Below are 18,192 nucleotides of genomic sequence, written 5' to 3' on the forward strand. Positions count from 1 at the left end.
GGGGAATTGGTAACGCAAACCTTGGAAAAAGGGTTTGGGGGAAGATATGCAGATAGGAAAAATAATGAGGAGTAAGGAAACCGTGTGGGTGGTAGAGAGGGGAAGCCTTCATTAGGTGGAATCAGTGGAGATGACTTATAGTAGGTAGGATGGGTAAATATCAGACTGGAGTTCGTGATCTGGGTCGGAAAGATGGCTGAAGTTTCTTTCGGAGAATACTTGGAAGGTGTGTAGGTGTATAGTTGGTGGAATGTGTTGGTGAAGGCACGGCAGCATATGATGATTGGAAAGTAGAGGTTGTTATTAGTGTAAAGTTCGCAAATATTGTAGGTTGTTTGGAGGAATTCAATGTGAGTGAGGAGAGGCAGGGATTTGATGATTTGGTAAAGGACCCTTGTGGGGGAAGGTAAACGGATGTGGAAAACGATGTGGAGTGCACGGCATTCTAGCACAAAAAAAAGAGAAATAGCTCTGAGCACTATGGGACTTAACTGCTAAGGCCATCAGCCATCAGTCCCCTAGGACTTAGAACTACTTAAACCTAACTAACCTAAGGACACCACACACATCCATACCCGAGGCAGGGTTGAACCTGCGACCGTAGCAGTCGCGCGGTTCCAGACTGTAGGGCCTAGAACCGCTCGGCCACTCCGGCCGGCTTTTCTAGTACCTCTAGGGACTGACAGAACTTGGGTGGGGCAGAGATCCATGCAACATTTTCACAGCAAAGGATGGGTCCAATCAAAATTTTATAGGTCTGGAGGATATTCGAGGAGTGCAAACCCCAAGACCGTCCTGTTAGTAGTTTACGAGTTGGATGTCGATGTTACACGTGATCAGCAGAGATAATCTTTGTCATAGATAAAACTTAACTATCGATTATCAAGGATAAAAACGTATCTATCGATTCTGCTGTAGAGTGTGAATAGGATGTCCTCTAAAGATGTTTAGCGCCGTTCAGCCTGGAAGACTTTTCAGCAACTACGACATCCGGCCGTGAGGGCCTTCATTTTATGACAAATGTTCCAATCCTGCGCACAGGACACTCTTTCCCATAGGGTAGAGTGCACCGTGTGGATGGAGGCACTGCTAGTCACTCCCCTCTCAAAAAATGGCTCTGAGCACTATGGGACTTAACATCTATGGTCATCAGTCCCCTAGAACTTAGAACTACTTAAACCCAACTAACCTAAGGACATCACACAACACCCAGCCATCACGAGGCAGAGAAAATCCCTGACCCCGCCGGGAATCGAACCCGGGAACCCGGGCGTGGAAAGCGAGAACGCTACCGCACGACCACGAGATGCGGGCCACTCCCCTCTCGTTAAGTGCGTTTGGATTCCAAGGGGTAGCGGATAACTGGGAGGCGTGAGGATGCCGACAGGTAGAAGATCTCAGGAAAGCTGGTCCTACTGCGCGTCACGGAGTGTCAGTCGGCGTGGACTGACAGAGACAGACTGCCTGCGGGTTGGTTGGTCCCCCGGGGCGTGCGGCCGTGTTAACACGGCACGGCGCGCCTAATTGCGCCACGGTGGCCGCACGGCCGCATGCGGACAGCGCGGGCAGTCCCTAGGGGAGGGCGCTCTCCTCACCCACCCTACAGCACAGCTGGTCACGAGGCGCGTGGCTCGATCTGCCACCAGTTCTCCCCTTAAACACGATCCTTTGCGTCTTCATCGAAGACTACCAATTTCATTTCCAAAAATATTATTTCTGGTTATGTTAATTAATGTCTTTGTCAGAAGTGACAATAAAAAATGATTCAAATTACTCCGAGCACAATGGGACATCTGAGGTCAGACTCTGGACTCGCATTCGGGATGACGACGGTTCAATCCCGCGTCCGGCCATCCTGATTTAGGTTTTCCGTGAGTTCCCTAAACCGCTCCAGGCAAATGCCGGGATGGTTCCTGTGAAAGGGCACGGCCGACTTCCTTCCCCGTCGTTCCCTGATCCAATGAGACCGGTGACCTCGCTGTCTGGTCTCCTTCCCCAAACAACCCAACCCCAACTTCTGAGGTCATCAGTCCCCCTAGACTTATAACTACAAAACTTATCTAACTTAAGGACATCACACACACACCCATGCCCGAGGCCTAGAACAGCTCGGCCACAGCGGCCGGTAAGTGACAATATGAAAGAATATTTGTCGGAGTTTAGTTTTCCAAGGGGGTATGGGGCTGGGGAGTAGGCCATAAATGATTGTTCATGAGTACCTCCAGGCTTTCAAAAAGACGACTGCGCAAAACCTCTTAGAGCCCTCTTAGAGAATCTGGTAATTCGGTTGCCTATCTGAGGTGCGGACTTAATCGATGTCACAATCTGGTAACAATGGTTACCAATGAAACTTGAGAACAGCACAACCTACAGGTGCTGTCTGTAATTATAAAAATCTCCTAGGTATCAGTAAGCCTCCCTACTGATGCATAGCAATAACATGCAACAAATTCCGATTGGTTCTCCAATAAATTAGAATATTTTAATTTGATGTCATATTGTCAAGGGAAAGAAGACAGCCTCAACCCCTGAAGAGGCACGTTCCTTTGCTCTACTTCACGACACGGAGAGAAACAGCGACTTTAGCGAAAGTTAGGCACCTGGGAAGAACCGCCGCACGGTGGAAAACACACGGCCGTTCGCGAGAAGAAAAGGTCAGGGACAGCACTCGCTCGACATAGGTATCGATTAGGAACTCATTGTACTAGGATCCAGACAACAAGGAAATGCAGAGAATGCGAGGAGTCCCTTCTTTTGAGGGTAGGGTTACCATATTTCCAAATGAAAAACTGGGGGTATCGCAAACAACCATTATGTGAATAACAGCAGATTTTATATATATAATTTTTTTATATAAAAGCATATTTCTCGCTTCCTTGAACCTTCTTAAGTCACTGTTTCTTAACACTTTCTTGGATTTGATGTTATCGCAGTATTGAGAACAAGTGGGATCTTCATAGGTCCACGTTACATTTACAGCTATCTTCGGGCGTATCCGAAACGTCCTCTACAATCATAAAGGCTAAATTCAATGATGACGCCACGACCACGGCCTACTTATGAGCGGTACGCTACTCTTACAGGAGCAAAGATGAAGATCAAGTCTCCGTCCCACGATAGTTGATGATCATCTGAAATGTTGCCAGTGTGATTTTATTTCTCCCAGTATACGCCGATATTCAGTTTCAGCCCGCAAAGATGAAAGTAGACATCACAGAATGACAACTTGACATGGAAGTCCCGAAATCATTACTTTTCTATAAATCTACAAGCGGGGGTGAAAAAGAGCAATAATAGCCCCGGGGGAAACCTTTAATTGCAGGAAATAAAGAAAAGAGTTTTAAACTGAAAAAGTCAATACCGACTTGTCTTTTACCCACAAAATATTTAAAAAAAATCAAAGGCTTATTTGAAAGTAGATTAATCTCTGGAATATTTCTTTTCGTAATAATGTAAATCCAAAGGCCAATAAAGTAAAATACTTCAATATTGGTAAAAGCAAAATTCATAGAAATTAAAGAAAAGGAATAGTATTTTTCAGTGAAAGACGTATAGCGAAAAGGAAGATAATTAGTCTTTAGACGGGGAAAACAAGTTTGCGTGTTATGGAAAAGCGATTGATTATAACTGAAAAGTTAGTCCTTTTAATTATAAAAGGTTGAGATTAGCGAAATATTTAATTATGATAAAATTTCCATAGTGTCAAGGATATTGTTGTAGCAAGGCGTCGCTTGTAGAACTTATCGTTGATTGACAACGAAACATAAACAGCATAAAATTATATCTTTGTCCTGTGAACGTATTCTCCAATATACCGGGTGATCAAAAAGTTAGCATAAATTAGAAAACTTAATAAACCACGGAATAATGTAGATAGAGGGGTAAACATTGACACACATGGTTGGCATGACAGTATTTTATTGGAACAAAAAAAAGTTATCGGGCCTTTTTTCTTCGAGGAAATGTGTGATTCTGGTTTTGTAACTGCTACCGTGACGGGTGAGAGGTACGCCGATATGTTACAGAATCGCATCATCCCCAGCCTGGCTGATACACCTGGAACGTACGATGTTTGTGCAGGATGGCGCTCCAGCTCATATTGCTAGTCGCGTGAAAGATCACTCGCGCGCGTCGGTTTTGGTGAAGATAGTGTACTCAGCCGCCACTTTCGTTATGCTTGGCCTCCCAGGTCCCAAGACCTCAGTCCGTGCGATTATTGGCATTGAGGTTACCTGAAGTCGCAAGTGTATCATGATCGACCGACACGTCTAGGGATGCTGAAGGACAACACCCGACGTCACCGCCTCACCATAACTCCGAACATGTTTTACAGTGCTGTTCACAACATTATTCCTCGACTACAGCTATTGTTAAGGGATGATGGTCGACATATTGAGCATTTCCAGGAAAGAACATCATCTTTGCTTTGTCTTACATTGTTATGCTAATTATTGCTATTCTGATCAGATGAAGCGCCATCTGTCGGACTTTTTTGAACTTTCGTATTTTTTGGTTCTAATAAAACCCCATGTCATTCCAAGCATGTGTGTCAGTTTGTACCTCTCTATCTACATTGTTCCGTGATTTATTCAGTTATCAAATTTATACTGACTTTTTGATCAACCGGTATGTTGCTGTTATTGGTAAAGCAAATACATCATTCCTACTCCCCGTAGACTCTCGCATGTGGTATTTTTCTGGTGATTGATACTAGCTTTGGTGGTAGTTTATCTTTCGAACCTAGTGAACCCTGATAGATGCGTTGTTGTAATTAATTTCCAGATAGCTGCTACTGACCACATTATACCAAGAAAATTGTTATTGTGTCCCTCCTTTAGCAGATAGTGAGGTCGTAGTGAGAGGTAGTGTAATTTATAGTGTGAGAATTCCTCCCGAGCAGGCCATGAAGGCCCAACGTTACCGACTGGCCGCCGTGTCGCCCTCAGTTCACAGGCGTCACTGGATGCAGATATGGAGGGGCATGTGCTCAGCACACCGCTCTCCCGGCCGTATGCCAGTTTCCGAGGCCGGAGCCGCTACTTCTCAATCAAGTAGCTTCTCAGTTTACCTCACAAGGGCTGAGTGCACCCCGCTTGCCAACAGCGCTCGGCAGACCCGATGGTCACCCGTCCAAGTGCAAGTCCAACCCGACAGCGCATAAATTCGGTGATCTGACGGGAACCAGTGTTACCACTGCGGCAAGGCCTTTGTATGTAGCGTGAGAAGCTGAATATAAAATCTTGCTTGACGTCGTTGTGTTAGAACAGCCGATTATTTCAAGTCACACAGGTTACGTCGTTTAGTGTATGCAAGATCTTGTCAGCAGAATTAATCGTAGTATTACGAGAGTGAGCTACGTGGGCCGACGTTGCTTTTCTCCTACGTAATAGAGCTTGTTCTTACAGTGCATCTCATACGATTGAAACTTGGGGCCGTACATTTTTGTTACAGCCGATATATACTTAGTTATGCTTTAATAAAATGGTTCAAATGGCTCTGAGCACCATGGGACTTAACATCTTAGGTCATCAGTCCCCTAGAACGTAGAACTACTTAAACCTAACTAATCTAAGGACAACACACACATCCATGCCCGAGGCAGGATTCGAACCTCCGACCGCAGCAGTTCCGGACTGCAGCGCCTAGAACCGCACGACCACCGCGGCCGGCTATGCTTTAATAATGATGCTATAAGATTAAATAATTTAAACACGCTAAATTTAACCAAAGAACTGAAAAAATTTCGAAAAGGAATCCACATATATGTGCCGTGGTCACCTTTACAAATCAGGAGCCCTACTGTGTTGAAACGTCCCCTTTGAAAAATTTATACACGATTGTGCTTAAACTGAAACACAATATTTTTGGCGCAACGCAATCTGACTTCCAAAAATCGCTACGAAAGAATGGCCCTGACTAACATTAACCTATACGTTTCACAAATCACTTACCTCACAAAAATCTTCGTTACTCAAGCTACTGCAATACAGCGAGCGCCACTACTGCCAGCTAAATAAAATATTCAAACTACTGAAGGCACTAACTACTGATAGGCATAGTTAGCAAATGAAAGATTTTAATAGAGAACAAACAATGTATTTACCATACTAGTCATAATATATATAGCAGTTCATGACACCAATTCTTACAAATTTCAAAACTCCGCCATCTCTCTCCCCACGTCCACCACTGCTGGCGGCTCACCTCCAACTGCGCAACGCTACGCGCTGTTAGCATCCAGCTGCCGCTGCCCAACACTACAATGGCAGACAACAATGCAAACCAGCCACAGACTGCACACGGCACAGCCAGTGATTTTTCATACAGAGCGCTACATGGCGTTACCAATAAGAAAACGTAAACAGCCCACTTACAGTGTAGTTAACTCGCTTCTAACTCACAAAGCGCGTCAGTAACACTGAGGGTGAACTGCAGATTAGTGTGGGGTGAGATAGCAGTACCTCCTGGTTCTATCGCCAAATACGAAGAAACCAACAGGCAGAGACAGCGGAACTTCACGAGTATTCCCACGCTGACAAATCGATTGCAGTGGCTGTGGTCCCAGGTAAGGCGCGCGCGCTCTTTGGTACTGTCATTTACGTCCGTCACTAGGACGCAGCGGCGCGGTAGCTCCGGACGAATGGCTCGCCGAACAAACAGCATTTGTGCGCAGCGCACCAAAGCGGGCAGTCCCTGCGGGGAAGAACGACCCGCGAATGACACGCGACGCCGTGCGACGCGGCGCTCCGGCACGCCACCGGCGACCGCCTGCTCTGCAATCGATAATCCGCGTAATTGCAATCGCCGGCCACTGCAGTCTGCTCGTCGGCCGCCGCTTGCGAAACGCTGCCGCACATACGGCGCCGAATTTATCGCCTCACAAAAGGACAATATCGCCGCGTGTCCGCAGCGACGGTCCTGCGGTCCTCGAACGGCGACGGGGACAACTCCACGCGCCGAAGACTGAGCCGAGGTGTCGCGGTCCCTGAACTTGATGATTTCTGTTTACTACACTCCTGGAAATGGAAAAAAGAACACATTGACACCGGTGTGTCAGACCCACCATACTTGCTCCGGACACTGCGAGAGGGCTGTACAAGCAATGATCACACGCACGGCGCAGCGGACACAACAGGAACCGCGGTGTTGGCCGTCGAATGGCGCTAGCTGCGCAGCATTTGCGCACCGCCGCCGTCAGTGTCAGCCATTTTGCCGTGGCATACGGAGCTCCATCGCAGTCTTTAACACTGGTAGCATGCCGCGACAGCGTGGACGTGAACCGTATGTGCAGTTGACGGACTTTGAGCGAGGGCGTATAGTGGGCATGCGGGAGGCCGGGTGGACGTACCGCCGAATTGCTCAACACGTGGGGCGTGAGGTCTCCACAGTACATCGATGTTGTCGCCAGTGGTCGGCGGAAGGTGCACGTGCCCGTCGACCTGGGACCGGACCGCAGCGACGCACGGATGCACGCCAAGACCGTAGGATCCTACGCAGTGCCGTAGGGGACCGCACCGCCACTTCCCAGCAAATTAGGGACACTGTTGCTCCTGGGGTATCGGCGAGGACCATTCGCACCGGTCACGAAAACTGGCAACATCCGGGAGAGTGGTGTGCTCACCACATGTCCCTCCCTATTCCGATCCTGTGACGCCTAGAAGCTGAGGATGACACGGCGGCCGGTCGGTACCGTTGGGCATTCGTGGCCTGTTCGGACGGTGTCTGTTTTATTAGAAGGTACTGCCAAAAAGTAACGAAGTCAATTATGCTGAATCTGGAGGTAAACACAGAATCCGAACGACGGCGCCAGCTTATATATTTCGTGTGCAAAAGGCATTCTTAGAAATTACGATGTTTGGTTATAAAGTTTTAACAAGTAAGTTATGTAATTAAAACGTTTCGTTTGCTGGTTCGCCGGCCGCGGTGGTCTAGCGGTTCTAGGCGCTCAGTCTGGAACCGCGTGACTGCTACGGTCGCAGGTTCGAATCCTGCCTCGGGCATGGATGTGTGTGATGTCCTTATGTTAGTTAGGTTTAAGTAGTTCTAAGGTCTAGGGGACTGATGACAACAAATGTTAAGACCCATAGTGCTCAGAGCCATGTGTTGGCAGGTTCGTGTCTGCCGAGTGAAGTTCCCGCGCCACAGTACCGCAACACATCACCAGATGAGCCAAAACGAAGCAATGAAGTCGCTGATACGGTGGACTGGTGACCGAACCGCACAGTAACCCTAGGTTCGGTGTGGGGAGGCGGTGAGGTGGGGTGAACTGCTGTGGCCTGTTGTTGCGATGTGAACCATTGAGGAGTACGACGAGACGAAGCATCTCCGTCATTTCTTGGTCCCTGGTTCAATACAGAAATACACCATTCGGCCTTTGTGACCGAGCGGTTCTAGGTGCTTCAGTCTGCAACCGCGCGACCGCTACTGCCGCGGGTTCGAATCCTGCCTCGGGCATGTGTGTGATGTCATTAGATTAGTTAGGTTTAAGTAGTTCTAAGTTCTAGGCGACTGATGACCTCCAATTTTAACTTTCTACGCACATGGGTAGATAAATGAATAAAATTATGTAAAAGAGAATAAAGAGAAACACTAATCGGATCTGGAACACGGAATGCAAAAGTGAGACGCCGCAACGCTTGACACTGCGGTATCATTCCATCTGATATTATTGAGCACTATAAGGAATTTCAACTACATCGAACATTTTGACATGGGTAAGCGGAGACACATCTTCTCTTATTTTGTCCCGTTGAAGGCTGTCTAGGTTTTTTTGTTGGTAACGCCACGTAGTGCTCTATATGAAAATCATTTACTGTGCTGTGTGCAGTCTGAGGCTGGTTGGTATTGTTGTAATACTCGCCGTTGTAGTGTTGGGCAGTTGGCTGTTAGCGGCGCGTAGCGTTGCACAGTTGGAGGTGAGCCGCCAGCAGTGGTGGATGTGGGGAGAGAAATGGCGGAGTTTCGAGAGCGGATGATCTGAACGTGTGTCCATCAGAGACAGTAAATTTGTAAGACTGGATGTCATGAACTGCTGTATATATAATAACTTTTGAACACTATTAAGGTAAATACATTGTTTGTTCTCTATCAAAATCTTTCATTTAGTAACTATCCGTATCAGTAGTTAGTGCCGTCAGTAGTTTGAATCTTTTATTTAGCTGGCAGTAGTGGCGCTCGCTGTATTGCAGTAGTTCGAGTAACGAAGATTTTTGTGAGGTAAGTGATTTGTGAAAGATATAGGTTAATTTAGTCAGGGCCATTCTCCTGTAGGGATTATTGAAAGTCAGATTGCGTTGCGCTAAAAAATATTGTGTGTCATTTTAGTGTTGATCAGAATAGGTAAAGAGCGAAATGTCTGAGTACGTTCAGTTTTGCTCAGCTGTTTGAAAATCAAATAACGTAAGAGGTTTATCGGCACAGTAATTCATTAATTTTTCTAACGGGACGTTTCACCGTCTTTCACAGGGCGAAATATCTGAGAAATCGGATTATAGGACTTGCCGCGTTCATGTCGTCAGCATCTCGTAGCAGAGTGTGTCAGAAGTGTCATCGGATGACGTTTCCAGTTCACATCCTCAATTTGATCCTTTCGAAGTGTGTGTTTCCGAAAAGACGTTACAAAAGACAGGCGGTTTTATCTGTTACGGCAGGCGCACAGCGCGCCCTCAGATGGGCTTTCAGGGGAACAAGTGTTTCGTATGTGCGACAGCGGACCGCAACAAGAGAATGCGTTGTGACTGCGAGGGGCAGGGGCTGGCGTCTCGTGGGAGGCTCTGCCGCGGCCCGGCCAGGCAATTTGCCTGAGACACCGCCGCGCCCCCTCCACAGGGGTCGTAACACAGCGACGCCGCAGCCGCAGCGCCCGCTAGGGGCGGTGGCGCGGGGGTGGCGGTGGGACAGCGCCGCAGGAAGCGCGTGCGACAGCCGCGCCTACAATACGGCGTCCATTCCGGTTCCGCTGCGCTGCCACTCACTCCCTGCTGTCTGGTCCGCCGGGCCAACTGTGTGTGTAGACGCGGCGCACCCTCATAACACACCAGCTACCCCTTATCCCCTCCCATTTACAAAACAGCTTCTAATTGTATTCAAACATTATGTACCACCTCGAAGGGAACGATCTGTTGATACGTAATCAGCATGGTTTCAGAAAACATCGTTCTTGTGCAACGCAGCTAGCCCTTTCTAACATTCTGCGTGGGGGCTGTTTGTTCTATATCGTGTCTCCCTACCACTTTCGCGCAACGACGCTCTGAGTGTGTTTTTTAGGGAATTGACTAGTTTGAACCTTGGACCTGTTGCTGGTAAGGAGACGTCAGACCACACATGACATGTAGAATTCAGAAGAGTTCAGTGAGACTAGCGATGATATAACCAAATATTTAATGATTTCAGCGCCAGCTCCACTGCACTCCCTGTAAAAGAATCTTAATACTAACTAAATTTAGTGGAAGGGGTTCAAGGCTTTCCTATTTTCAGTTAGCTGGTAAAATAACGTCGAAAAAGCGGTTAAGTTTAACCATTGGAAATTTTATTCTACTCACAAAACATTGCGCTATTGATTAAAGGAAATGTTTTAATACAGGGTGGTAAAAACCAACTGCGTTCAACAAAAATGTGAACGAATATTCCCTGAGTGGGTTTCCAAGTTCTACAATGGATCGAAGGATGACCTATGCCATACCACATCTATAATCTAGGTTTAAATTAAGTTTCACAAGAGAGAAAACTATCAAAAATAGTCTACAGTGACCCTCAATTATCTTTAATTACTTATCAAACTTGTCGTCAATTACAGTGGCTGATGTGGCTTCTCAATAACTATATAACAGAAAAATCATCGCGTTTCAGACTTTTACTTCAAGTGGCAAATGTGAACAACATGAACTTTAATTGACGATCGACACTGGTATTACGCAAAAAGGGGGTGTAACAGATGAGACTTCCGCAGTTCTGAGTGAAGCTTTAAGCGCTGTTACGCAGCATCCGCGTGCGTTCATTACCTTGTCGGTGTTCTTCAGGGGGCGGCGGGCAGCACAGCTCTGCTCGCCTCGCTGTCTCGGAAGCAACTTTCTGCTAACTTCTCCTTACTACAATTTACCGAAGTTGGTTTAAAAAAAACTATCTGGCTGTGTTTTCATCTGACCAATCAGGGTCTCAATGTTAACCTTAAGTTCCGCCTACAAAAATTCTGTCTATCCAATGAGAAACGTTATAGTTTTCGTGGTGGGGAAATGTTTTTAAAGTTTGCAATGTAACAGAGAGGCGAAAAAGTCTCACGCTAAAACTTGCAGATGGGGTAGCCCTTTTTGTGTTATCGTCAGATTAATACTGCTCTTCTGGACGGCTCTAGCTTTTAGCACGGGCTGGGGGTGGTCCTAACGATTAGATGGAAACGTGGGTGTCCGTCCCTTATCGTAGGGCCTTCTAACTTAACACGGTTCTGCTCTCGGCTTCTGTTTTCGTTTCTCCCCTCGGAAATGCGTCTGTTTTACGGTGGGAAGGTATGACATGCATTTAGGCATTCTTGTATTAGTCTGTGGTATTCCATTTGCTCACTCGTTACTCGTATTAATATGGATAATATAATGTCACAATTTATTCGGAGCTACGTGACATACTGCTGGATTTGCTTATCATGTCAGGGTTTTCATGGAAGGTGTTGGATTTGCCTGACACCTTACATCTTTATTTGCACGAAGTAATGGCGGCTATCGACAGGGAATCTCAAGTTGATTCCGTATTTCTAGATTTCCGGAAAGCTTTTGACACCATTCTTCACAAGCGACTGCTGATCAAGCTGCGGGCCTGTGGGGTACCGTCTCAATTGTGCGACTGCATTCGTGATTTCTTATCAGGAAGGTCGCAGTTCGTAGTAATAGACGGCAAATCATCGAGTAAAACGGAAGTGATATCAGGTGTTCCCCAGGGAAGCGTCCTGGGACCTCTGCTGTTCCTGATCTATGTAAATGACGTGGGTGACAATCTGAGCAGCTCTCTTAGGTTGTTCGCAAATGATGCTGTAATTTACCGTCTAATAAGGTCATCCGAAGACCTGTATCAGTTGCAAAGCCATTTAAAAAAGATTGCTGTATGGCGTGGCAGGTGGCAGTTGAAGCGAAATAACGAAAAGTGTGAGATGATCCACATGAGTTCCAAAAGAAATCCGTTGGAATTTGATTACTCGATAAATAGTACAATTCTCAAGGCTGTCAATTCAACTAAGTACCTGGGTGTAAAAATTACCAACAACTTCAGTTGGAAAGACCACATAGATAATATTGTGGGGAAGGAGAGCCAATGGTTGCGTTTCATTGGCAGGACACTTAGAAGATGCAACAAGTCCACTAAGGAGGCAGCTTACGCTACACTCGTTCGTCCTCTGTTAGAATATTGCTGCGCGGTGTGGGATCCTTACCAGGTGGGATTGACGGAGGACATCGAAAGGGTGCAAAAAAGGGCAGCTCGTTTTGTATTATCACGTAATAGGGGAGAGAGTGTGGCAGATATGATACGCGAGTTGGGATGGAAGTCATTAAAGCAAAGACGTTTTCCGTCGCTGCGAGATGTATTTACGAAATTTCAGTCACCAACTTCCTCTTCCGATTGCGAAAATATTTTTATGAGCCCAACCTACATAGGTAGGAATGATCATCAAAATAAAATAAGAGAAATCAGAGCTCGAACGGAAAGGTTTAGGTGTTCGTTTTTCCCGCGCGCTGTTCGGGAGTGGAATGGTAGAGACATAGTATGATTGTGGTTCAATGAACCTTCTGCCAAGCACTTCAATGTAAATTACAGAGTAATCGTGTAGATGCAGATGTAGATGTAATCAGTGTACAAATGACTAAGGGCCTATTATATAAAGGATATGTCCTTATATTAACACAGATAATGTCTTCAGATGAAGCTTAACTTTGGAATATGCTTTGTATAAACGTTAATTCCAGATTATATCGCGGTGAAGTAGGATCAGCTTCGACTGCCGAAAATACGCGGATCAAAGTCAGGTTCAAATGTAATCGTCAGATTACAGTGTAGTGACATAACAAAACAATGCTTTTGTTTTGCGCAAATACAGACGGAAATACAAGTGGTTCAATTGACTCTGAGCACTATGGGACTTAACATCTCAGGTCATCAGTCCCCTAGAATTTACAACTACTTTAACTAAGGACAGCACACACATTCATGCCCGAGGCAGGATTCGAACATGCGACCGTAGCGGTTGCGCGGTTCCAGACTAAAGTGTCTAGAACCGCCCGGTCACTGCGGCCGCCGATGGAAATACAAAAGAAGTTGTTGTTAACACGTGAATATATAAATCGTCCATCTCTCACTGCTGAAGCTCGATTTTTGTTTAGATCTACAAGGTTAGGTTAAGGTACTTATTAGCAACACTATGTGATCGAAAGTATCCGGACACCTGGCTGAAAATGACTTACAAGTTCGTCGCGCCATCCATCGGTAATTCTGGAATTCAATATCGGGTTGGCCCACCATTAGCTTTGATGACAGCTTCCACTCTCGCAGGCATAAGTTCAATCAGGTGCTGGAAGGTTTCTTGGGGAATGGCAGCCCGTTCTTCACGGACTGCTTCACTGAGGAGAGGCATCGATGTCGGTCGGTGAGGCCTGGCACGAAGTCGGCGTTCCAAAACACCCCGAAGCTGTTCTATAGGATTCAGGTCAGGACTCTTTGCAGGCCAGTCCATTACAGATATGTTATTGTCGTGTAACCACTCCGCATTGCGAAGAGCGCCTCGATCGTGTTGAAAGATGCAATCGTCTCCCCAGGTTGTTCTTCTACAGTGGGAAGGAAGAAGGTGCGTAAAACATCAATGTAGGCCTGTACTGTAATAGTGCAAGACTCCTCCATGAAAAACACAACCACACCCATAACACCACCGCCTCCGTGTTGGCACTACACACACTGACAGATGACGTTCATCGGGCATTCGCCAACCCACACCCTGTCTTCGGATCACCACATTGTTTGACGTGATTCGTCACTCCACACACGGTTTTTCCACTGTTCCATCGTCCAATGTTCACGCTCCTTACACCAAGTAAGACTTTGTTTATCATTTACCGGCGCGATGTGTGGCTTGTGAGCAGCCGCTCGACCATGAAATCCCAGTTTTCTCACCTCCCGCCTAACTGTCATAGTGCTTGCAGTGGATCCTGATGCAGTTTGGAATTCCTGTGTGATGGCCTGGATAGAGGTCTGCCTACTACACATTATGACCCTCTTCAGCTGTCGGCGGTCTCTGTCAGTCAGCCGCCTGTACGCTTTTGTGCTGCACGTGTCCCTTCACGTTTCCACGTTACTATCTCATCGGAAACAGTTGACCTAGGGATGTTTAGGAGAGTGGAAGTCTCGCGTACAGACGTATAACGCAAGTGATACCCAAATCACCTGACCACGTTCGAAGTCCGTGAGCTCCGCGGAGCGCCCCATTCTGCTCTCTCACGATGTCGAATGACTACTGAGGTCGCTGATATGCAGTACCTGGCAGTAGGAGGCAGCACAATGCACCTGATATGAAAGAGGTATGTTTTTGAGGGTGTCATACTTTTGGTTTGTTGGTTTAAAAGACGGGGAGAGGAAACACACTGCTATGTTATCGGTCCCAGATACTTTTGGTCACACAGGGTATGTATAAATGAGTGGAGATATTAATTTGTCCAACAATTTATGGAGACGTCTCGCAATTTACGTGATTAATTTCGAGGCATTTTAGCTATAAACACCCAGCAGCAGAGTAACATCGGAAAATTCGAATTATTTGCCGTGAGCAATTGCGTATGTTGATGCTGACAACAGCCAATAATAGTTAATGTCCCTTATCAATGTGCTCCCTAGGCTCTATTAGCAGTAACTGTACAACGCGTATTAATTATTAAAGTATCGAATACGCGACTATACTGCTGTGGCAGCTGCATGAGCACTGATGAATAAAGGAGAGATAAGCAAATATAAATAAATTGTTCAACAAGTTGTCATTTACCAGGGGTCATATGTACAGCTGTCTCGGTAGCAGAAGGCTTGCGTTTTGGTCTCTCGTATGAAGGAACTGACTTTTAAATCTGGGTAAATTCTAGGAATTGTTTTTCCATTTGATACTACTTAGTCTGTTGCAGTGGGCATAAAGAGAATTATAATAACAGTAGGTACTGAAAACACACAACTCTTTCCATTTTTCGAGCGTTCACTATGGTGGGCAGCATTCTGTGTGCGTTAAACTTACACCATGTGAATTATGGTATACTGTTTTCTTTCGGTTACATTGCAGATATCTGAGTACTCTGATGTGTCTGCTAACGACAACAAGGGGCAAACTCACTCTGAAAATTAATTGATAAACCATCTAAGCTTGAAAAATAATACTGCCCACCTATTAAAACTAAAGTTGTGTACGAATGTGGTGAACTAACGAAAAGACTCCAGCCACTGACTCCACTGTGCGTGCTACGTTTATCGTTAAGATTTTATGCTACAGGAAGCTTTCATAATGAATAACTATTTGTTCAGACGTAGCTATAGCTTCCAGTGTTGTTCCCATTGCCTGGCTGAAGAAGGAATTTCTCAAAATATCTACGGAAGAAAATAACACGACGAAACCTCAGCGTTGTTTTTATCAAATATCACGTTTTCGTGGTATTTTAGGCACTGTGGACTGAAACAATCTCGCCATCATATCTCCTGGTGGCAAAAGTGTACAGATATTTAGGAACTGTGTTTGGTGGTTTGCGTTAAACGTACAAACAGTCTCACACGCTAAGCTCAATTAAAATGTATGAAACCATCTCAGGTACTTGGGGATGAAAATTTTTCTACAAAGAAAGTCACAACCAACAGAAAATGAAGCTAACTGGAGTTACAATGCAATGAATGCCGAATGTATTAACAATGTATTTACAAAAAAACGGTTACTTCTTTTCCTTGTATTAACGATAGTAGGTGCTTTTTGCGTTCTGTTGTGTCACTATATTAGCTCCATATGATTTAGAACAAAAAAGCTTTTTTTTTAAACAAGTTCGAAGATTAGTTCTTTTTCTGTTTACTTTCCTACATGTTCATAACAAAACATTTTCAGTAACAAATACCGTGTGTCTACGATTAACGTCTGAGTCCAAAGCATGGTAACAGTGTCGATAGCAGATTTCTGCGGTATTACCAAGCATGTTTCTTGGTATCTTAGATCAGCACAGAACCTCCTTTGGTGGATCCAAGTTTAATGTTATACAATAGAGCGAAGTCCTGAAGAGAGTTCAGTTTGTGGACTAACGTCAAAAGTGATCGCCAGTCATGTGCCAGTTATGTGCTAAATATCTGAAACCTTTATGGTTGAACACGTACGTAGTTAAAATGTAATGAACGATAAACAAGCTTTCTTTTCGTTATTTTGTAGCACGCATTTTAAAGTTTATGGCGTCATATCACCTAAATATGGGCATACAATGATATAAAGTTGCATGTAAATGTGCACAATGCCAGCAAAATTTGTTGCGTGTGGGGTCAGTAATGAGGAAATAATAATTTAAAACGTTATATCTGATAATGTGTATCGAAAATGTAGTAAGCGACAGACTTTTTTCCTTTCAGTTTCTTGCCGTGGGTTTCAGGGAGAAATAGCTTCGAGAAGTTTTTAATGTTATGTGTAAAGTTTGTTGAAAGTCGCGAAGTGTTTATAATCTCAAATACTTGATGAATGTATTAAGGGTAATTTGCGCACAGTACATTTCGTCGCCTCTACACATTTGCACAGTTTTTAAATTCAAGACTTCAGATACCCCCTCACCAGCAATTATTAAAGAGTTGGACACCCATTTACAAGACAACTCCAAACGTCCCATTAGTTTACAAATGAGTTAGTGAGTTAAATATGTGACTTTAAGATTGTGAAACTTCCATTGCTGAAGACGAAGCGAAAATGCACTAGACGAAAAACATCTTTCTTTTCATTATTTTGTAGCACGCATTTCTGTAGGCTTGATGTCGTATCGCCTGTACTATGGGCGTTTAGTGATTGAATTTTGCAAGCAAATTCAGTGTTGTATGTGGAAAATATCTGCAAAATCGTTGCGACTGGACGTAGCAGCAAAGAAGTAATAAATTGAAAAATTATGCCTGGTGATGAATAGCGAACATCTTCTATTCATTATTTCGCCGCGGGTGTCAGCGAGAAAAAGTCTCCGGGAATTTTTAAGATTATATGTAAAGCTCGTTGGAAGTCGTGAAGTGCTCTTGTTCTCAAATACTGGATGAATACAAGGATAGAAGGATAGTCTGAAAAGTTTCGGACGCCAACATGAAGATAGCAGCTCTTGTCTACAAATGTTGGCAGATTCACCTGCCCATGCGTTGTAGCTCAGTCATCAAAATTACATCCTTTTTTGGTGCGCAGTTGGCGTCTCACAGTTGTTTCAGTGAGTCGATAAAGTGTTTCGTGAAAATGGTATAAAATCTAGTATCGAGCTTTCATTAAATTTTCGTTTTTGATAGACAATACACCTAGGCAAATTAAACACGAGTTGGGCGCTGTGTACGAGAAGTCCGCACCACTACCGTCGGATTAAGGTTCATATTGTTAGCAGACGCTATGAGCATATCTCAAGAATGTGTTTGTCACAAATTGATTGAAAATTTATTGGTGATAAAGCTGACCACAAGCTGGGTGATACGAATCTCACTCTGCCGTGTCTCACACATTGGCGTTTGCCAAGGCGAAAATCCACGAACTGCGGTTTGAAGTACTTCACCACCCTACTCACTCACCAGCCCCAAGTGACTCTTTCTATGTCCCCTCGAATAAAAGTTGAGCTAAGAGGACAGAGACTGCCGTCGAATGCCGGCAGGCAGGAGCTACAGTCTGGCACCGCAGGACCGCTACGGTCGCAGGTTCGAATCCTGCCTCGGGAATAGATGTGTGTGATGTCCTTAGGTTAGTTAGGTTTAAGTAGTTCTAAGTTATAGGGCACTGATGACCTTAGAAGTTAAGCCCCATAGTGCTCAGAGACATTTGAACTACCGTCGAATGAAGAGGCTGTCGCCTTCGTAAGCAAATATTTTGTAGAGAAAGGCACTATTATATGGAACGGTTAAAGAGATGGCAGCATCGTTGAGAAAACCGTACAGGACCGAGCGAGGTGGCGCAGTGGTTAGCACACTGGACTCGCATTCGGGAGGTGG

This window comes from Schistocerca gregaria, chromosome 1, assembly GCF_023897955.1.
Source record: "Schistocerca gregaria isolate iqSchGreg1 chromosome 1, iqSchGreg1.2, whole genome shotgun sequence".
Taxonomy (NCBI): domain Eukaryota; kingdom Metazoa; phylum Arthropoda; class Insecta; order Orthoptera; family Acrididae; genus Schistocerca; species Schistocerca gregaria.